At 37.6% G+C, this 7,822-nt stretch overlaps 1 protein-coding gene across 4 annotated transcripts in view; it reads right to left on the bottom strand.

The window, feature by feature from the left end:
• Positions 1–6,849, bottom strand: part of LOC143864184 (UDP-rhamnose/UDP-galactose transporter 6-like) — a 28,843-nt gene extending 21,994 nt beyond the window's left edge. For 3 of the 4 annotated variants that reach the window (XM_077375064.1, XM_077375063.1, XM_077375062.1), the window contains exon 1: positions 6,548–6,849. The gene's annotated coding sequence lies outside the window, so the exon portion shown is untranslated. The remainder of the gene's footprint in view (positions 1–6,547) is intronic. The other variant, XM_077375061.1, reaches the window with a different exon arrangement.
• Positions 6,850–7,822: the final 973 nt, after the last annotated feature.

Below are 7,822 nucleotides of genomic sequence, written 5' to 3' on the forward strand. Positions count from 1 at the left end.
GCCATTCACTTTTTGTGAACGGCTGAGATTAAGAAACGTGATTAAGAGCACAATGAGTATCTAGAAAAGGAGGCAACTTACCTGAAGTTTTACAGAGACTAATTTCAATGAATATCAAGCGGATGGTCTATAAGAAAATTTCAAATGAAGCAGTTTCTAATGAATCCATGAAAAAGAACGAAGACTGTAACAATGATAATACGCCATTAATAATTTTGCAAGTTACGTTCAATGCCAATAATTTGGCATTGCAAGGATCAAAGCTTTTAAACGGATTTCTGAAAGAAGATGAGTCTATTAAAAGTGTTGGTCACAATGATCCTGTAAATTTTTATCAAGAAAATGATATGCTATTCTGGAAGATACATGAAGAAGAATTTCTCAAAGCACGTACATGAAGGATTTGTTGATAAAGGTATAGCGGTCTACCTCCAAATACCTCATTTGATGGAAGGCTTTCCATAATAGATTCTCCGAAAGTTGAAAAATTCCCATCTATGAAGCACGAGTACAGGTACGGGGTACGGGTACGACACGACACGGGTACGTGGGTACGTGATTTGCCAAAAAAACCGGGTGCGGGTACGTTCGGGTACGCCGAATATAATAATATATTTTAATATTTTATTATATATTTATAAAAATAAAAAAATAATAATTGTAGAGCAATCAAATAACAATAACATCACCAAAATGGAAAATTCTAATATTACTCTTCATTTCATAAGTGATTAAGTTCCATATTTCATAACATGAGGCATCAATACATCATTCATTAGAAAAAAAAGTCTGTCACCAGTGTGTTGACCAGTGAGTTGACCAGTGCCTGACAAGATGAATAATTTTTAGAGACCAAATTATGAGATTTTTTTACCGGACTTTTGGGATTTAATAATGTTTGGATAAAATAGATTTTATGAATTTTTAAAATTTGAAAAATACCCTACCGTTTGGAAGTTAAGAAAGTTAAAATTTTGACCCGACCCTTTTTCTTTGAATTTTGTACTAGAACTGGAGAGTTGACTTTTTTTCCTTTTTAGATTTGGGTGTTGAAACTATTTTTAATAAATCCAAAATGGGGGTATTCCGTTATTTACATGTAAATCTTAAGTAAATGGACAATAAAATAGTAAAGACATTTACTTTACATGTAAATACCGAGTGCAGGAAAGTAGAGAGAAGTGCAGGAGAGGAAAGAGAAGCAGCAGGACGTGTCGGGTACGCGAGGTGCGCACCCGACACGCATTTTTTTTTTAAAACAATGGGGTATGTACCCCGGACGTACCCGCACCCCATACGTGTCGGGTGCGGGTGCGGGAGCCCCGGGAGAGTACCCGTGCTTCCTAGATTCACATAGGGTTCCTAATTTGTCAGAGCTGAATTTTCTCCAATCAGAAGGAAGTGATGCAACAGAAATTCGTAGGTTGTTTAAACTAGATGTTTGAGAATAAAAAGGCAGCATTTATCCTGCCCAGCTTTTTGTCTTTTTATTGAGGTATGTCTTTGGTTTTGTAGGGGTCTGAATTTAAGTTCAAAAGGTGTGACTATTATTCTATTTTTTGCATTATTAATCATACAAAAAGTAGTACCATGTGAAAAGAAATAGGAAAAAAAACATAATCACAATTATTTCCAAGTTTGCTGCCTTTGCCTTTGGTGCCTTTGCCTTCATGTAGAAAGAGAAAGGAAAAGAGAAGGGAAAGGGGAACAGGAACAGGAACGGGAATGGAAAACAAAACGGTTGAAAGAAAAACCCCAGGAAGAGTAGAGATGAGAGAGGAAAGGAAAGGGGAAAGAGAAGACCAGAAAGAAAAAACCCAAAGAAGAGATGGGAGGAGATAGTTTGCGACTTTGGGTTTGCTGACTACATATACCAACGAAGAAGAGTTGTTAACTATACCATATATTTAAAAGTTGAAACTTCTTAATTGAATGGATAATCAAAAGTTTAAGTTAACTTTATTTTCAAGCATTATTTTGAAATGGGGAAAATCTACTTTCCTCAATAATATCCGTTTTATTAGATTTTTCAATATGATTTGTTTAAGATATTTTGCAAAGAAACATCATTTAAAATTAAAGTTCGAAAAACTCATAGATTTTTCCAACATGTATAATTGTGAAGAGAACTGCACCAAGGATCAGCTCTAAGCCCTTATCTTTTTACTCTACTTATGGATGAACTTACGGAGGGTATCTAGGACGAGGTGCAGTGGTGTATGTTATTTGCAGATGACATAGTATTAATTGACGAAACCAAAGCAAGAGTTAATGCTAAGTTAGAGTTATGGAGAACTACATTGGAATCCAAAGGTTTTAGACTAAGCATATATAGAGTGCAACTTTAGTAATGTAAGGAGGAGGGGTGAGGATGTAGTAAATATGACTGGACAGGAGGTACCTAAGAGGGATATCTTTCGTTATCTTGGTTCAATCCTACATAAGGAAGGAGAGATTGAAGAGGATGTTAACCACAGAAATAAGAGCAAGTTGGTTGAAGTAGAAGCATGCTTCAGGAATTCTGTGTGACCGTAAAATACATACTAAGTTGAAGGGAAAGTTTTATAAGGCAGTTGTGAGGCCACCATGATGTACGGCTCAGAATGTTGGGCCACCAAGAAGCAGCATGTGCATAAGATGAGTGTAGCGGAGATGCGAATGCTTAGATGGATGTGCGACCACACAAGGTTAGATCAAATTAAAAATGAAGACATCCTTAAAAAGGTGGGGGTGGAACCAATTGAGGAGAAGATGAGAGAGCACCGCTTAAAATGGTTTGGTCATATCCAACGTAGGCCTTTGGATGCTCCAGTGAGAAGAAGTGACTAGTGCCAAGTTGATGGAGTAAAAAGAGGTAGAGGGAGACCGAAAACAACTTGGGTAGAAGCAGTGAGGAAAGACTTGAGGGCTAGGAACAAAACAGAGAACATGACCTTGGATAGGAGAGAATGGAAGAAAATGATCCATGTAGACGAACCCAACTTTTTTCAAGATTAGACTTAGTCAATTTGAGCCGGGTAGGTTCTTTCACCTTCTTCATGAAAATTTTCTAAAGGATTCATTAGCCGACCCCAACTAGTTTGGGACAAATGCTTAGTTGAGTTGAGTTGAGTTGAGTTGAGTTGTATAATTATGAAGAGAAACTAAATTTTACTGTCCTCGACAATATCCGTTTTATTAGATTTTTTATTTTTCAATATGATCCGTTTAAAATATATTGCAAAGAAACATCATTTAAAATTAAAGTTTCAAAAAATTCCTGATTTTTATCAGAGCACCACTTGCAGTTTCATTATCCAAACTAATAGTGCACTTGTAGTGCTAGTACTACCGATACTTACACATGACAACTGTTTACCACTGTTTTTACATGTTCTTATTCTCTTTTACAGAATCATCCTTGGCAATTTTTGAAAAATTCCTACACTTTGAGCTTGTTGATGACAACAACCCAGTAGCATTGTTGTTGCCATTGTTAATGCCACCCATCTCAGACATCTAAGTAATGGATTCATAAAAAAATTGAAAAAAAAAAAATGAGCAAAATTAACTTGCAAAAATATCAGAAAGAGAAAAAAAAAAGAACAAAGAAAAAACCACATCTCAGATTCTAGTAACGATCCATCTTTCATTTGAAATTTCCCATATCATGCAAGATAAACCGTGTAATAGTTAAAATCAGATTATAGAAACAAGCAAGGTTCCATATAGAAAATCAGACGTAGAGAAAGAGAACAGTCAAATAAAATCAAATGGGGTTGCTGGTGTTACTGTCATCTCACAGGCTCACAGCAGTGGCTAGAAACTCCCTAGGTAGAAAGCATTTGGCTGCCAAAAACAACATATTTGACAAGCTTTCCCGTGTAAGCATGAAGCGGGTACGGAGGCGGGGGCAGAGGAGGGGAACTGTGGGGTCTAGAAGAGTCTAAGGTTGGGAGTGCTGTGGAAGCGTTAATGTAATATTTTCATCATATGTCTTTCAAAATTCAAGTACATAAAAATAGTAATTTATAACTATCTTCATATAAATCTTTCAAAATTTAAGTACAACAAAAGTAGCAATTTCTACCCATCTTCATTTTCATGCCCAATTTCCTCATGCCTTCTGAAGATTTGCCTTCTTGCTTGCTCCAGTGAAGTACTTTGAACAATTGGAGGAGTTTAATGCAAGTAAGTTGGTAAGGGGGTTACTAATGGAGTAATAGGAGCGAGTTGGGAGCGTCATGGGAGCGGTTTCCATCTCTTCGGGATTGAGCTCCCTGGAAGCTTCTTCCTAAGGAGCGCCGAGTCGAGGTTCCGAGTCAGGAGCGACACCCCGAGGGAAGATTCCTGCTTCTAAGAGGTTTCCACCATGTCCTGAAAACCCATGTCAATGTGATTGTTAGGTTTCGTTTGGTTTATCTCTTTATTTTATCTTTTATTGAGTTGTACAGTGCTATTGGATGGTTGTTCTTTATCATGATAAGTTTAGAAGTGTTTGAGTCCTGTGAGACTCTATTGGGTGCTTGAAACTATTCAGGAGTTGTGAATGTTCCAGAAAAATGAGAAAAGATTAGTATTTTTCTAAGTATCTCCTCGCTAAAAGGAAGCTTTTTCTAATTTCTTTTGTGAAATTCCTCACAGTTGGTATCAAAGCAAGTCCTGGGCAATGCTACGAAGCAACAACTGAAGAACATGAATGGAAAGAGTGTTGAACCCAAGGACCTGAATGAGAGAATGGATCGAGTTGAAGGACAGTTGCTGCAGCTCGGTGATCTCCGTCAAACGCCTCAGGCTTGATGCCCTCTCCCCAACCGTTGATCGTTTGGCTGGACATTCTACTACGATTAGCGAGGGAATGATTAGAACTTCGGGCCGAGTTGGGATGGAAAACCATGGAGAAAGAACAGGGATGCATGATGGAGATCATAGATTCCTACCTGGTTTTGTTAAAGATAAACTTTCCTCATTTTGACGGAAGAGATCCTACCAAGTGGGTTTATAAGGTAGAACAATTTTTCTCGTATCAGAAAGTACTAGAAGCTCAACGGATCCCATTGGCCTCAGTCCACATGGAAGGTGCTACATCCCAGTGGTTCCAATGGTACCAATGAATTCATAAAACTCCTTCATTGTGTGAGTATGTGGAGGCTGTATGCACCAAATTCGGACCACTTGAATATGAGAGCTTCATGAGGCTCTGGAAAAGATACAACGGCAAGGATTCGTCATAGATTACCACCAAGAATTTGAGTGTCTTGCTAACAGAGTTGGAGAGTGCCGAGTGGTATGAAGAAGCACTGGTATGAAGAAGCATTGCTCGCAAGTTTCTTCATGAGTCTGCGAGATGAAATCGGGTCGGAGGTGATGATGTTCAAGTGTTTGACTCTCATGGAGGCTACCCAACTCGCATGACGCCAGGAGGAAAAGCTTGCACATCAAAGACGAGTTGACAAACCGAGTGGAACCCGTCCACTAGCACCAAGCACAACTTCTAGCAATGCTGGTGCAGGGCCCAAACTTGTGGTTGATTCATCTATGGCTCTAATACGACAGCTCTCTTATACTGAGATGAAGGAACGCAGAGACAAGGGCCTCTGTTGTAATTGTGATGAGCAATGTAAGGTAGGGCATCGTTGTAAGAGCCTGCAAATTTATCTATTGGATGGAGATAACAAGGAGGAAGAAGAGTTGACCTTCTTCATTCCACACCTTGAGGACAAGGTGTTTTTCAAGCAGAGGGAATTTAGCTTTCATTTCGTTATCTCTTTATTTTATCTTTATTTATCTTTTATTGAGTTGGTAGAGTCATATTGGATAATTGTTTTTTATCATGGTACGTTTAGAAGTGTCCAAATCATGTGAGACTCTAATAGGGCTTGAAACTATTTAGGAAGTAGGAGTTGGTAACATTATGGAGAAATAAGAAAAGATTGGTATTTTTCAGAGTATTTCCTCTCTAAAAGGAAGCCTTTCCTAATTTCTTTTTGTGAGATTCCTCACAGGGATTGCCCATGAACCCTTTAGCCAGGGTTCATGTTACGAACCCAAATGGGTTCGCAACGTGATTGATCATCTAAGATTAGCCTCTTAATCCACTTCGAGAGAAGGATCAGTCCTCCTTTGTGTACAAAGACACACTTTCTTGAACAAGATTCTTCATTGATTTTAAATATTAAAAAAAAAAAAAAACTACTTACATATTATTTATAGAAAACCCACTTGACCACATCCTCTAAAACTTCAACCCAAACCAATCTAGATAACCCTTTATCTCTAAAACTCCTATCCATACCAAACAACTAGAGAGAAAATAACACAAAATTTAAACTAATTTATTCCACCTAAGTAGGACCCATCTAGGCATGTAACAGTTCATTCAGAGAGAGAAGATACAAACATGGAAATTTCAATTTACAAGATGTATGTGTAAGCTTTCAGCATAGAAATAAAAACCCATAATTCTTATGAAAAAAAAAGACCCAATCCAGAGATAAATAACCTTTTGATAGAACAAAATCGAAAACCCAGATTTCAGAACAGAAAAGGAAAGAAGTTTATTGCTTACTTGATGAAAAAAAAAAAAATCTGAATCACCAAATCAAAAGACTAGATCTGAGTTAGATGAGAGCTGAATCCTCTTCACGCTTCTGATCTATGGTGGAGGCTGAAAATCCAGGCCAGATTTATCTCGAATTGCTGATTATTTCGCGTATTGAGACAGAGAGAGAGAGAGAGAGAGAGAGAGCGAGAGCGAGCACGGTTATCATAACATCCGGTTTAAACGGGCACAAAAGAAGGACAAAAAAAGAAGGCTAATGATATTGGCACTACCATGTTTTGCTAATTGCACTAACTCTTTTCTTTCAGGCCAGTGACATTGTTTACAGTTCCCAAAAAGCTCTTACAGGCAGATTATTAAAAGGGAGAAGACAAGTTGAGGTCGTGCAATTATTATTAAAACGTGCTAATGCTAATATAGTGCTATAGCCTATTAGCCAAAAGAATTCTATTTAGAAAACGACACCTAACACTGTTAAATTTTTTTTTATGACCTCTATAAGGTTTTTATATATATGGTGTGCCCCACCATTTTTATGAGCTACCTTTACATTACATTGATTGATTATATTGATAGTCCGGATGGCTCACAAATCACATTCATTGGATTTGGACAATTCTAATTGTCTATTGTTGACTTCTCTCATTACATTTGGATCGTTGGCATCTTTTTTCTATCTCTATATATGATGGGACGTATATTATGAGATTTTCTATGGTGTAAGCCCTTATAGTCCCGTGTTTTTTTAAATGTACTATACGGAGCACATCATAGGATGATCCAAACCGTCCATGTGATGGGCCACAGCGTAAATAGGTCGTTTCCCAAAAACCATTTCCATTGGATAATTATTAATATATAATTCTTCTTCCTTTCTTCTTCTTCTTCTTCTACTGTAGTTCTCTTCTCACTGTCATATAAGTTTAAAGTTTTCTGAGTGGGTTCTGATTCGTAAGAATACAGGAAGTGCAGTCCTATTAAAATTCTCGGTGTTGGGCATTGTATCTTGGAGATAGAATTTCAAAAATCTATCTGCATCTACACATGAGAAATTAATATCTTAAAGATAGCTTTCTCGAAGTGCCTTGCCCAATTAATTCTTATGCTCTATTTTCTGAATTCTGTTCTGTCTTATTTTCTACAACAATTAGCTTGACCCCTCCCATACATGAATGGCTGGACGGGGAAATCACCCGCAAGCAATAATAGCAATCTCGATCCAGAGATAAAAGATTTGAGTTTCTTCTAGCCCGATTCTCCTATTAGTCAGGCGCCCTTCAG

The sequence above is a fragment of the Tasmannia lanceolata genome, unplaced genomic scaffold (assembly GCF_043159265.1).
Source record: "Tasmannia lanceolata isolate RefF3 unplaced genomic scaffold, GAP_Taslan_0.1 ptg000048l, whole genome shotgun sequence".
Classification (NCBI taxonomy): domain Eukaryota; kingdom Viridiplantae; phylum Streptophyta; class Magnoliopsida; order Canellales; family Winteraceae; genus Tasmannia; species Tasmannia lanceolata.